Genomic DNA, 14,560 nt, shown 5'->3' with positions numbered 1-14,560 from the left:
GGGAGGGGAATCCTGGCATGTTGATGCCATTTCTCCCGCCGCCGTAGCTGTATAATGAAGTTCCATGTATGTGACCTGAGAAGGTGACTATACCGAGTGTGGCGGGTTCTCTGGAAAGTCTGCCGAGTGCTGGGGAAGATGAGAGGCTACCGCTGTTGCTGCTGGAGTGAACGGCGCGCAGGGCAGGTGGAAGCACATGGGAGGAGGTGGCAGGACCCGCGGCTGTGCTCGGGTTGCTTGGACCCGGTCTCCCTTTGTAGCAGGAGAAGCTGGAAACCAGGGGCAAGGCCTCGTGGGCATCGGGTCTGCAGGAGGCTGCCGGCCGTGAGTCAGTCCTACAGGCTCTGGCCCTGTGTGCCCCCTGGTTACGCCCGAAGGAAAAGGAAGTTTCTGAAGCCTTCATGACAGGAGGTGGTTTTACCGCTAGGAGCGAGGCACCCAGGAAGTTAGGCTGCTACCCTGCAGAGACCGGGAGGAAGGGTCATGTTTCAAAGGGATGATGGCTCCAGGGCCTTGAGGAAGACACCCCTGGGCTGTAAACTGGCCAGAGGCGTTAAAAAAGATTCACATCTCAACCGGGCAGGGAAGGGACTTACAGAACCTCCTTGTCTCAGGATGGGGTTGTGTCCTGATAAATACTTCCTAAGTTGAAAAGATCCTGAGTCAACGGTTCTCAACCCGTGGGTCGCGACCCCTTTGGGGGTTCAACGACCCTTTCACAGGGGTCGCCTAAGACCAGTGGTCGGCAAACTCATTAGTCAACAGAGCCAAATATCAACAGTACAACGATTGAAATTTCTTTTGAGAGCCAAATTTTTTAAACTTAAGCTATATAGGTAGGTATATTGTTATTTACTTAATTAGGGTCCTCCTAAGCTGGCCTTTGCTAAAAACGTCCTCAATCTGAGGGGTCGACCTCAGCGAACGTACCCCACTTCTTCTAACGCCACTGCTTCAAAATAGACTCGCCCAGGCCCAAAACCGACTTCCGCGCATGGGCCACGAAGTTTCAATCGCACTGTACATGCGCACCCGCATGTGGTATTTTGTGGAAGAGCCACACTCAAGGGGCCAAAGAGCCGTATGTGGCTCGCGAGCCACGGTTTGCCGACCACTGACCTAAGACCATTGGAAAACACATATATAATTACATATTGTTTTTGTGATTAATCACTATGCTTTAATTAGGTTCAATTGGTAACAATGAAAATACATCCTGCATATCAGATATTTACATTATGATTCATAACAGTAGCAAAATTACAGTTATGAAGTAGCAACGAAAATAATTTTATGGTTGGGGGTCACCACAATATGAGGAACTGTATGAAAGGGTCGCGGCATTAGGAAGGTTGAGAACCACTGTTCTAAGTAAAAGATACTCCTAAGGTTCTGGACATGGTAGCTTAGCCACGCCCATTTCTGCTGAATGCCTATTGCTTTTGCGTCATAAACGTTGACAAATCTTAAGTGGGATCATCTGAAGTCTAGGGCCATCTGTAAAAATTCTCTAAAGCACATGTTCTAAGAGAAGGGAGGTGAGGCGTAGAGTCAGGATGTCTGTCTAAAGTTTGGCAAGCTGTCTAGGTAAAGGTGGAGCTAAGGGAATTTCTACTGGACTAGGGAAGAAAACCTTCCACCCTGGAGAAAGGAGGAGACTCCTAAGGAATGCGACTAGGAGAGGGCCCTGCTGTGTCTCTGGTAAGGTACCCAGCCCTAGACACCTCCGGGGACTTCCTCAGATAGACAGAAAAGGATGGAGCCCTGGCCGGTGTTGCTCAGTGGTTAGCGTGTGCCTCGAGAACCGAAGGGTCTTGGGTTCGATTCCTGGTCAAGGGCACGTACCTGGGTTGCAGGTTCGACGCCCGGCTCTGGTTGGGGCACGTTCAGGAGGCAGCAAGCGATGTGTCTCTTTCATTGATGCCTCTCTCTTCCCTTCCTTTCCTTTCCTTCCCTCTCTTCCACTCTCTCTAAAAATCAATGGAAAAAATATCCGTGGGTGAGGATTAACAAACAAACAGACAAAAAAAGAAAAGAGGGACAAATAAAGGAAGGTCAGAGAATGTCCACCTTGGTGCTCTGCTTCTCAGCTGCATGGAGTGGCCCAGGAGAGACAGAGCAGTAAGGACAGAGAGAGGGGTCCGAGACGTACATCTCTACTCTCAGCCTGTGTGTGCTGGGCGAGCCCGAGTTCCTTCAGGCCGTGGCTGCCAGGGGCTTACCGGCCAGGCCTGCAGAGGGACACGGAGCCTCAGGGCGCGGTGCCTTGTGATCACACGCGCCCAGGTCAAGTCAGGGTTGCCACGTGTTGGCAAACATCTGCGCCGAGTGCCCCGAGCCCAGCACGCAGTGGAGACGAGTGAGTCTGAGGCCGGTGCCACCCCTCCCCTTTGCCCAGATGCCTCTGCAGCTGGGCAGCACAGAAGGTGGGCCCCGCGCAGCAAGCAGCCTTGAGACTGAACTTTGAATGGACTGAGTGCTCAGAGGAGTGATTGACGGGGAAAGAGCCCACTGCATTTCATGGGCAAGGGTAAGCATTTCTCCACACTCTACTGAGAGAGAGTGAAATGAGATCAGTTACAGAAATAAAATACCACTTTTTAAAACTTTGGCACATAGGCGCAGTTTATGTGAACTTTCAGCATTTTTACATGTCACACAGGCACAGCGCCTTGTAAGCACTCCATAAATATTGCTATTTACTGTTTTATTTCTAGTTAGCTTCATTTATTCTTATTTGTAGTTCTCGTTAGCTTACATCTCAGCTTTCTGTGGCAAGGGTTTGATGGTCACAGCTTAGGTAACGTACACCACTTTCACGTCAGCCACCCACTTTCTCTTTCTGCTTTCTTCTCTGCATCTATTCACGTGCCTTTCTCCTATGGCAGTGATGGCGAACCTATGACACCCGTGTCAGGTGACACGCGAACTCATTTTTTTGGTTGATTTTTCTTTGTTAAATGGCATTTAAGTATATAAAATAAATATCAAAAATATAAATCTTTGTTTTACTATGGTTGCAAATATCAGAAAATTTCTATATGTGACACGGCACCAGAGTTAAGTTAGGGTTTTAAATGCTGACACGCCGAGCTCAAAAGGTTCGCCATCACTGCCCTGTGGGGTTAGGTTGCCTTCTCACCCCAGATAATCAAGGATTATCTCCCAACCTCAAGGTCCTTAATTTCATGTATGTGTAAAGTCCCTTTTGCCCTGTAAGGTAACAAATTCACAGGCGGCAGAGATGGAGACATCTTGGTGTGTGTGTGTGTGTGGGGGGGGGGGGGGGCGCCGGAAGGGGCATTATTCTGACCACCACAAAGGCAGGGCCTTGAACGTCCTCATTTTGTGCACTTGATCTCAGAACCTGGAACGCATTAGACTCTAAGTAAATGTTGAGTCAGTGAATAAATATTTCAATTTACAGATTGCTGCCACATTGCAACCCCCACTTCTGGGCGGAACGTCCCTGTAAGAATTAAATAGCCAGAACTAAAAATAAAATCCATACTTTCTCCAGTGGGATTTGGGTGGAACGGTATTTTAACGTGAGAGTGTACTCCGTCTGTAGCCTTCATTGCAAATAACAGAAATAAATGACGGCCCACTTAAACAGTGTAAGAATTTAATGGGAAGATATTAAGTTGCCATCTCCTTTGCATTCAGATTGAACTTGGTTATGCTATTCCTTTCCCCTGAGCAGCCTGGAACCCCCTTACTGTTTATTTCTGTTAGTAAAGATCTGCTCCATCAAGCCTTTCTTAAATGCCACTTTCACGAAACATTTTCTGATCCCCAATCAAATAGAATCTCTCCTGGGAGCCCCCCTAACAGTATGTTTCGACCTCACTTGTGATTTTACACCTCCTGTCTCACCGTTGCTTCCTTTACTAATGGGGTGCCGTAGTGAACAGCTTACCAAGCAGGCCTTTGGAATCCTGAGCTCAGTGCCGGGGAGGGCCCCACCTTCTGCCTCAAAGGTGAAAGGGAGTGGGTGCTGCCTTTTCCAGCTTCCTGGCTGCTCTGTGCGGGCACAGACCTGGGCTCAACCACGCTCTGCTTCCTGGAATACTGAACCTGATGGGACGTTGCAAAGGAAGTGGGATGGTCAGAGATGATGCAAGTGCAGGCCTGTGGCCGCCGGTGCCCGGGCACAGCAACACCCAGCTGCATGGTGCCAAGTGTCAGATACCAACATCCTGGAGGTGGCATCCTCAGCAGGTTGTTTCTGTGGGATGAACTTGGCTCTGCCCCCTCAGCTGGGTTCCTTCATGGGTGCCCAGGGCCTACCATGGTTCGCCAGCATCTTCAGTGATTTGGTGAACTATCCAGCCCTCCTTTTCCCTATAGACTGGATATTGTGCCCCCGCCCCACCCCCTACATTGATATGTTGAAACCTAATCCCCAATGAGATGGTATTTGGAAGTAGGGTCTTTGCGAGGTGATTAGTGTCCTTAGTAAAGGGGCCCAAGAGAGCTACCCCACCCTTCCCGCCACGGGAAGACCCATTAAAATACCACTCCATCCAGGCACCCGCACTGGAGTCCATGTGACACCCCATCGGGGAAAAGCATGAATTTTATTTTTCATTCTGGCTCAGAATAACAGGGTCAGTCATAGGGTTAATGGGCACTCTTCACAAAGGAGATGAGTAGCACACTTTCTGCGAAACCTATTCTTATAGGTGACATAAAACGCCTCCTGTGAAAACTCTTCCCAACCAATTGTCTCCATGAATTTGTTAAGTAACCCAGTGCATCATGTTAATTTACCTGGTATTTGATAGACGAGTTATGTACGTTCAGGGTACTTTTATCCCCCTTAAGATAACGTTTTTTGAAAACAAAAAAGTATCTCCAGACCTTTCTCTCCTAAATTGTGTTTTCATTGGCATCAAATCTATTTATGGAAGGCCTCTTTAATTTTAACACTAGGGATTGTATCATCAAAGTAAAAGATTTATTCTTGGTCTTGTTTCTGGAATTATTGTAGGTTTGAAAATGGACTTATTTACCTCAAACCAATGGAGCACATTCCCAGGTAGCCTGCTCCCCTGTGAGGTCCCCAGGGGCAAGAGGTGATTCCTTTTTCACCTTTTCAGCAGAAAGAGAAAGGAAGTATATAGCTGAGCAGAGCTGAGCTGCTGGCTGCATTTCAGCCCCCACTTACCGCGGGGCCTATGCCTGCAGCTGGGGGTGGGCTCGTCTCATCCCCTGGCCTTGGGGACAGACCTTGGCTCCATCTAGGACAGCGGTTCTCAACCTTCCTAATGCCGTGAACCTTTAATACAGTTCCTCATGTTGTGACCCAACCATAAAATTATTTTCGTTGCTACTTCATAACTGTAATTTTGCTACTGTTATGAATCATAATGTAAATATCTGATATGCAGGATGTATTTTCATTGTTACCAATTGAACCTAATTAAAGCATAGTGATTAATCACAAAAACAATATGTAATTATATATGTGTTTTCTGATGGTCTTAGGCAACCCCTGTGAAAGGGTCGTTCAACCCCCAAAGGGGTCGCAACCCACAGGTTGAGAACCGCTGATCTAGGAGCTCAGACAATGGCTAATACTGGAAGGAGGGGACAGTGGGTGGTGAGCAGCCAAAAAGTACAGAACAAGAAACCTGACTTGTCTAGCCTTTATCTCACGGATGCTTTACAGCCATTTTCAATAGGAATATTGAATATTCAGGGGCGTTCAGAAGGCTGTAATGGGCACATCTTCAGGGGACCTTAGCTGGGACATTCTGCACTGGGCTCTTTATGAATTTACCACCAGCATACATATAGCACTGACTAATATACACAGAGGATATATCACACAGAGTCACAAGATAACAGGAATTGAGATATGTGATATTCTATCATCATTTTCTCACTTATCAGAGGCTCAAAGAATCCTGTTTTTTCTTTTCTCCAGTTGACATATTTCTAAGCAGAGACCAGCTGACTTGTGTCCTGAGAAAGAGAGCATTTCCAAAATATGTGCTAGACGGAGGGAGGATGGGAAGTAGTTCCCAACAGGCCAATGACATTAAGGAAGCTCTTTGTGGAAGGTGTTCATGAACAATGCCCACCATACTGAGAACTTCCCTATCTGTGGGAGTCTGGAGTCTGGAAATGCTTTCTGGGCTTTGCAACAAGGCTTTGTGAGGGGGGTGGGAGATGACTGATGAAGGATCAGCTCTAGGAAATGAAGCAGTGGAAGCTACCGCAGAGAGAATGTGCCTTAGACCTTCAGGTCTCAAACATTTTGACTTCAGGACTCCTGTGTACTCTTAAACATTACTGAGGCCCCCAAAGAGCTCTTGTTGACGTGGATTATATCTATCTATATTTGCCATATTAAAAATGAAGGCTGAGCCCTAGCCGGTTTGGCTCAGTGGATAGGGCATCGGCCTGCGGACTGAAGGGTCCCAGGTTCGATTCTGGTCGAGGGCATGTACCTTGGTTGCAGGCACAGCCCCAGTAGGAGATGTGCAGGAGGCAGCTGATCGATGTTTCTCTCTCATTGATGTTTCTGACTCTCTATTCCTCTCCCTTCCTCTCTGTAAAAAATCAATAAAATATATTAAAAAAATGAAGACTGAGAAATTAAAAATAGTATTAGAAAATAGACCTATTACAAGTTAACGTGGACATTTTATTAAAATAACTAGAGGCCTGGTGCACGGACTCATGCACTGGTGGGGGTGTGTGGCCTGTGGGGATCAGCCCACTGTGGGAGCGCCATTCATCCTGGTCAGCCGAGCTCCTGCATTGAGCATCTGCCCCCTGGTGGTCAGTGTGTGTCATAGTGACTGGTTGACCAGTCATTCTGGTCATTCTGCTGGTTGGTTGCTGGGCTTTTATATATATAGATTATTTTCCAAAACAACAATGAGAAGAGTGGCATGGTTTTATGTTTTTGCATATGTCTTTAATGGCTGGCTTCTCAGAGGAGAGCGTGGTTCCTCTTTTCGCCTCCACATTTACTTTCTTGTGCTCTCGCGGGCCAGGTAGCTTCTGGGAAGCCAGTGTGCACCCGTGAGGGATGGGAGTGGAAAAGGCAAACAACTCCCAAGTATTATTAGGAAAAGAACTTTAATTATGCAGATTCCCTGAACGGGACCCAGGCTTCTCTGGATCAGATGTGAAGGTGGAGGGTGCTAGAGCGTGTGTTCAGGTGAGAGGGCAGCGGGTGGGGGTTTTTTGTTGACTGGTGGGGGGTGGGGTTTAGGAGTGTTTTTGTGCTTTTGTTGCTGGAATTTACTCTGCAGGATGATATATCCATATGTTAGGAATTGTGTGAATAGACATTAATGACACTGCCTCATTAAAGATTGGTTTTTGTCTGTCTTTAAGGTTTGGTACATTCAAAGCCTTCTGTCTCCCCCCGCCCCCGCCCACCCCCCAAATTTGGAATTCAGAAAAGAGTCCATGTAGCTATATTTAGATGTTGGGTCTCCCTGAATACATTTTTGGATCATTTATTCATTTTGGGATCTTTAGTAATCTCTATAAACAAAGTTATGTTGTCACTTACATACAAATAGGGTCCTACTTCTTTTGTAGACAGGGTTATTTTTAATACAACCTGATAACTACTTGAGCAAAAGGATCCAGTTTCTCTTCCTTATTTGTTCACAAGGTGGTGCTGTTTCCCTTCAAATAGTACATGACCTCCAACTCCAAGAGCACAAGGTCCTCTAAACCAGGGTGCTATTAGGTTTGCCTCATAGAAGACATTCATAGGGTTTTTCTTGTAGAAACATAATTTTCAGCAACGAGGTAGCTCAAATTTCAACACCGTTACAGTCATCTCCCATCTCCCCTTATAATTTCATTTATAATAATTATGTTGTAAGTGATAGGATGGCTTTATAAAAACATCATTATATTATATACCCAATGGCTGTGAAGCCATCTGCCTTGAAGCACAGTGAAGTCATCAATCAGCAAACAGGGTGCAAACTGGGCCCATTTTGAGAAAGCTATTTCCACTCTAATTTGCAAGTTGGTTATTTATTTATTTATTTTTTTGAGGAAATTAAAACCTTTCTAAAATGTACTATGATTGTTTTAAAAAAAGGAATGGTTCATTTTATGGTAAGGAAATAAATTGAACCTCTGTGCTGGAAAGTGCAGAAAACAAATCAGCATTCTTCCTAAATAGATTTTACTGCTGGTTTACAAATTACCTTGTGTGCTTTTTAGATGATGGGAAAATGAAATCAGCCCCTGTTTGCACGGTGCGGGCGGCATAGATGCTGTGTCACTTTCCAGAGGATTATGGAATGTGGGGAGGTCAGGATTCTTGAAATGAAGAATTCTTAGAAGTGGCAAAACGAGAAAATGGAAATAAGGCAAATCTAGTTTTGAATACCTTTACTGATGGATTGGAGGGAAAACCTTGGGTTGGGAGCCAGCAGGTCATCGTCTGACTTTGACTGAGTCATTGGTGGCCACAGCAGGCCTGGCTCTCAGTGAAGGTCAGGGCAGACGGAAAGTCAGGCTGATGGCTTAGAACAGGGAGAGAGGCCACTGGCCAGAGGTGGTGGTCAGACGTTCACTGCTCAGTGCTCAGTGCTCAGTGCTCAGTGCTCAGTGCTCAGTGCTAAGTGCTAAGCTGGGTGTTACCGCGTATCCTGAGGGCGAGGCTGCCACCGGAACCGGGCTTTGGGCCAAGCTTGAGTCCTCCATCTGATAAGTAGTCTTAGAGACCCAATAGAACCCACAGAGGCGTGTTCTGCAGATGTTGGCTGGTGAGCAGCATGAGTTTTTTTTTTTAAAAAATTATTTTTATTGTTTTCAGAGAAGAAGGAAGAGGGAAAGAGAGAAACATCAATGATGAGAGACAATCATTGATCGGCTGCCTCCTGCATGCCCCCTACAAGGGGTCAAGCCCACAACCCGGGCATGTGCCCTGACCAGGAATAGAACCGTGACCTCCTGGTTCATAAGTCGACGCTCAACCCCTGAGCCACATGGCCGGGCAGCATGGAGATGCTTAATTCCATTTAGCCAGCATTCTTTGATTGTCTCCATGGGAAGCAGCCAGCAGGAGCAGAGACAGACTCCTCAGTGTGGGCTGGGGGTTGGCTGCGTGGAGCCGCAGTCCCAAGCTTGTACAGCAAGGGAGGAGAGAGGAAACAGCATCTCGGGATGGTAGGCAACCGCAAGAAACGGTGTTCCTAAAATAAGAAATCCTATGTCTTAGTCTGCTTGGTTGCTATGACATGTGGACATCTATTTCTCGCCGTTCTGGAGGCGGGGGGGGGGGGGGTCCAGGGTCAAGGCCTATCTGGTATCTGGTGAGCACCCGCTTCCTGGCTTGAGGACAACGACCTTCTCATTCTGTCCTCACATGGTGGAGGGAGCTCCAGCCTCTTTTCCTTCTAAGATCACTAATCCCATTATCCATTCCCGTCCTCATGACCTCGTCTCACCCTGTTTACCTCTGGAACGTCCCATCGCCTAATACTGTGTTATGGTAGGCTGGGACTTCAACATACGGATTCCAGAAGGACAGGAGCATGCAGTCTGTAGCACTGTACTGAATAAGAATCAGCCATCCCTTGAATAAATAAAGTAACCCCTAGAAAAAGATTTAAAATATGCTTTTATTTTTGCCCAAAGTGTCTGTCCGGACTTGTTAAAAACAAAGCATACTTGACTATTTCCTCTAAGGCAGTGGTTCTCAACCTTCCTCATGCCGCGACCCTTTAATACAGTTCCTCCTGTTGTGGTGACCCCCCCAACCGTAAAATTATTTTCGTTGCTACTTCATAACTGTAATTTTGCTACTGTATGAATCGTAATGTAAATATCTGATATGCAGGATGTATTTTCATTGTTCACAACCCACAGGTTGAGAACCGCTGCTAAGGGTTTCTTCATTCTTACCTTATTATATTTACAGAATTTTAACAGAATGACACAACAAGACACTTGATAGCTTCATCTATCACAAGAGGTTTATAACATTCTAGGCCAAAGCATATGCTTTGAAACTGTACAGTAGAATTTATGAACAAATGCTAATGCTAAGCACCTTATATACATTATTTAATTTAATCCGCAAGCAACCCTATTGTTGGCTACTCTTACTCTTCTAATGTTGCTGGGGGACTACATTTAAGAGACTTGCCTAAGGTTTCATAGTTGATAAGAGGTATAGTTGGGAGGATCTGAACCCAAGTCTCTCTGATTCCAGGACCTACATACCACTCTCCCAGAATGCATTTTAAGACCCTGAGCATGCTGACACCCTCTCTCCTGAAATCTCACTTTTTTTCTGGGTAACAGCTTTATCAATCTGTGCATAGGGCGCCATAATGCAGACACAAAATTCTTTGAAGCCTCTGATATTTGTGATGAGCTAAGGAAAAGTCCTGTGGTATTGTGAGTGGGTCAGTGTCATTTGCTGGTGCCTCGCACCAGCTCTGTAAGAGGTAGGGGATGTGTCAGTTGGTCTGCGGGGGACAGAAAGCTCACAGCTTCTCTCCGTACCTTCCCTTTCACGTCATCTCCAGGGGATGGACTGCTATGGTCGGTCAAGTTTGAGGGTCTTTATGAACCACAGCTAGAGCAGAACTTTCCCAACTCCAGGTAAAGGGTTATGGGCAGGCTGGAGCGTTAAGGTAGCCTGCAGCTACTCCTTTTGAGAGACAGTCTCATCATTTTTTGGGACTCCCTTTGCTCCCCCAAATGCTGGCAAAACATGTCTGCATTCTCATCCTTTGGCAGCAGAGACTACCCACTTTCTTCTACCAAACACTTAACTGCAACAAATAAGAAAAAACAACAACAATCTCAGGTGGGCTCCCCTGGCATCCCTGAGACCACTGTCTGGCTGCTCTCCTGTTCGCCAGTCTGGCAGGAGCCCCGGCCCTTCCTCACACCACAGCGGCCACAGCTCAGACTTGGGTTCGGGCTCAGGGAGAAGGAGGGGTCTCCGGCCTGCTTTGTCATTAGACCGAGTTAGTAATGGAGTCCTTCCAGCTTTAAGCTCAGTCTCTCTCTCTCTCTCTCTCTCTCTCTCTCTCTCTCTCTCTCTCTCTCTCTCTCCCTCTCTCTCATTATTTTACCATGCTTTGTTTTCTGTACATATACTCATGCTAAGAGACATCATGAAGAGATTTGTTCCCTGGCCAGATACCACCTTAATCACTTTTATCATAACGAATTTTATTTCCTTTGTGGAATTGAAATCTAAAAGGAAATTCAGGAAACAAGTATAGTGAAAGAGTTACCTTATGGGTTAAATCCTTTAGCATCTTCTTAGGGACCCTGGTTGTCTTCTGCCTCGTTCCTCACCAAGTTCTAGGCTTGCATAAAAATGGTGTTTTGGTTTTCCTAATTGTTTTTTTGTCTTTTAAGGTTTTTTTTAAAATTTATTTTTAATTTTATATATATATATATATATATATATATATATATATATATATATATATAAAATTTATTTAAAAAACTTTACTTCCTGATCATTTAGCAGTAAACAAGACCACCAGTGCCTATAGGACTGCTGGGAACCACCTCTTCCCTCAGTCAAAAATCCCACTCTTTGGCTCTGGGGTCTGGGAAGGCTGTTAATATTTACTGAGTACCTGCTTTGTGCTCAGCACTGTGTTAAATACTGGAAATATTAGGCCTCAAGTGTACAATTCTACAATGCATCATCTGTATATTGTACTGTGTGTTCACCACCCAAAGTCAGGTCTCTTTTCATCACCATTTATCCGCCCTTTACCCTCTTCTACCTTCCCCACTTCCCTTTCCCTTTGATAATCACCATCCTGTTGTCTGCCTATGACATATTTTGCTTAATCCCTTCATCTTTTTCAACCAGCCCCCAAACCCCCTTCCCTCTGACAGCTGTCAGTCTATTTTCTGTATCTATACCTGTGAGTCTATTTCTATTTTGTTTGTTTATTTTGTACATGTTTGAAATTTTCCATAAAAAAGTAAAGGAAAAAAAGTCATGGACATCTACATTAATAAAAGACAAAGATGCTAATTGACCATACCTTCGCTATGCCCACCAGCCAATCAGAGTGACTATATGCAAATTAACCCAACAAAGATGGCAGTTAATTTGCATATACTGGCTGGGAGGGAAGCAAGCTGGGCAGCGGAGGCAGGAGGGAAACAAGCTACTGAGGCTGGCTTCGCTCCCTTCTCTGCTTCGCTCCAGCCACAGGAAGCCCTATTCTTGCAGGAATCTTCCTGCAATGGGCCTCTAGTCTACACTAATAAAAGAGAAACATGCAAATTGGTCTCACTCTGCTACGCCCACCAGCCAATCAGGATGAGTATGCAAATTAACCCAATAAAGATGGTGACACCCATAGCGGCCAGGCGGTGCTAGGGGCTGCTGGGGGCCAGATGGGAGACACAAAAACACAGGGAGGCCGGCACCCAGTAGCCCCAAGCCCTGCCATTGCAGTGCTGGGGCTGCTCGTGGGATCAGAGACACAAACCTGCATGGGGTCCCTGCACCCAGCAGCCCCAAACCCTGCCACCTCGGTGATGGGGCTGCTGGGGCCAGATCGGAGACACCAACCCACAGGGGCTGAGGCAGAGGTGGTTAGAGGCAATCAAGCAGGCAGAGGAGAGCAGTTAGGGGATCAGGTCAGCAGGGGAGAGCAGGCAGGCAGGTGAGCAATTAGGAACCAGAGGTCCTGAGGGGTCCCAGATTGGAGAGGGTGCCGGCCAAGCTGAGGGGACCCCCTTACTGTGCACGAATTTCGTGCACCGGGCCTCTAGTATTTAATAATTCGGAATAATTCCATGTTCAACCCTCACAACAATAATCTGATACATATATTCTTAGTCCCATTTTAGAGATGATAAAACTGAGGATCAGAGAGACTGAGACTCCCACAGCTAGGGAGAAATGGTGCTGTGATTTGCAGCAGTTCTGACTTTGGATGGACCACCACATTTGTACTGTGTCTTCACTAGGGTTCTTTCTTTGATTCCTCAAAGTCATTAGTCTTCAGGAACTAATCTTCAACTGTAAGTGTCACTTTGTGGCTGCAAGTGGATATTTGGAGCTTGGAGAGGAGCCTGGGGGAGAGTTTTGTTGGTAAACTTCATGGAATTCGTGGGGCTCTGAAAGACTGTCTCTAAATTCTCTGTCCTGTTGGCTTTTCCATAATAGTTCAAACGTCAGATGAGTCCCTCTTTGGTTAAATTAGGAAACATTTTGGAAAGTTAAAAAGCAAAGGACTGAGATAGAGATCTAAAAAGCTCATACTTAGGTCTCAGTGGTTAGCGTAAGCAGGCTGTGACACAGAAGCAGCAGAACTGAGCTTGCTCATCTTCAGCAAACCCATCCATGCGCAAAGCTCACTTACCGGATTTACCAAGGTAGTCAGTTACGTAGCCCAAAAGAAGACAGACGCAGGACTACACAGTGTTGACAGGGACAAAAGACAAGTCTGGGACAGTGAGCCTGGACAGGCCACCGTGAAGCAGGTAGAGGCTGGGGGATGGTGAGGCAAGGAGGCTCGGGAACTGGCTGGCGAGCTGAAGAGCATAGAAATCAACTCGCTTCCTTCAAATGCTGCCCACACCTGCTGGAGTTCAAGGCAACTCCGAGAAGCACGGGTCCCCAGCTGCCTTCCCTCATCAATACCTTGGCTGGTGGCTGTGCGCTCGGGCAGGCTGCCTAGCTTTCTTGATCCACACCAGAAAACCAGCTTTTGAAGTGGTTTGGAAAGCTCCAAAAGAGATGCGCTTGATGCTGTTGGTCCTGCTGCCAAGGAGCAGAGATTCTGCTTTTCATCAGCTGTTTACTCCAGCAATCTGCATCTCTCCAGCACCTGCGCGTGGCCCTGCTGAGGCTGAAGAATAGCATCAGCCTCTCCTCTCCGTTCCAGGCTGGGCTGGGAACAGGCTCTCCATGTCCCCAGGCCTGACGCAGGTAAGCTAGGATCGGCGGCAAACTCCTTGCACAGGAGACTGGACGCTCTTTATAGCTTCTCCAGACACAGCGATTGGCGATGCTTGAAAAAGAATCACTGGCAGGAAGTTCATTTTCTTTACTGCTACCTCCCAGCCATAACGCTGAAAGCTTTGGACCTAAATCACGTTTGCTATCTCACCGGAGTGGGAGATCTTTTCCTACAGAGTTTCTCCCCGTTGAGGTTTAGTCCTAGGGATCTGAGAGTTTTAATAGGCCGCTGGGGTCTGAAGAGCTTTTCTAATTGATGTTTCTCATGTTCCCCCCACCCCCGCCCCTGGCCTCCCACCAAGGCTTCTGATTGTGTCATCTTTGTTTCTCCCCTCCCTCCACCAAACCTCAGATCCCCGTGAAACTTTTATTTTGAACATCATCTTTCACTTAATTGGAACTTCATTCACCTATTATTACGCTAGCTTTATTCTCATCACTTCAAAATAACTTGGAAATTTGAGTTTTTCTCACTATTTGACCCAGAGTTATTTAACTTTTCTTAAAAAAATATATTTTTTATTGATTTCAGAGAGGAAGGGAAAGGGAGAGAGAGATTGAAACATTAATGATGAGAGAGAATCATTGATTGGCTGCCTCCTGCACGTC

Source organism: Myotis nattereri (assembly GCF_964212035.1).
Source record: "Myotis nattereri genome assembly, chromosome: 2".
NCBI lineage: Eukaryota > Metazoa > Chordata > Mammalia > Chiroptera > Vespertilionidae > Myotis > Myotis nattereri.
The sequence above is the reverse complement of the archived record's forward strand: the minus strand, read 5'-3'. Positions refer to the sequence as shown.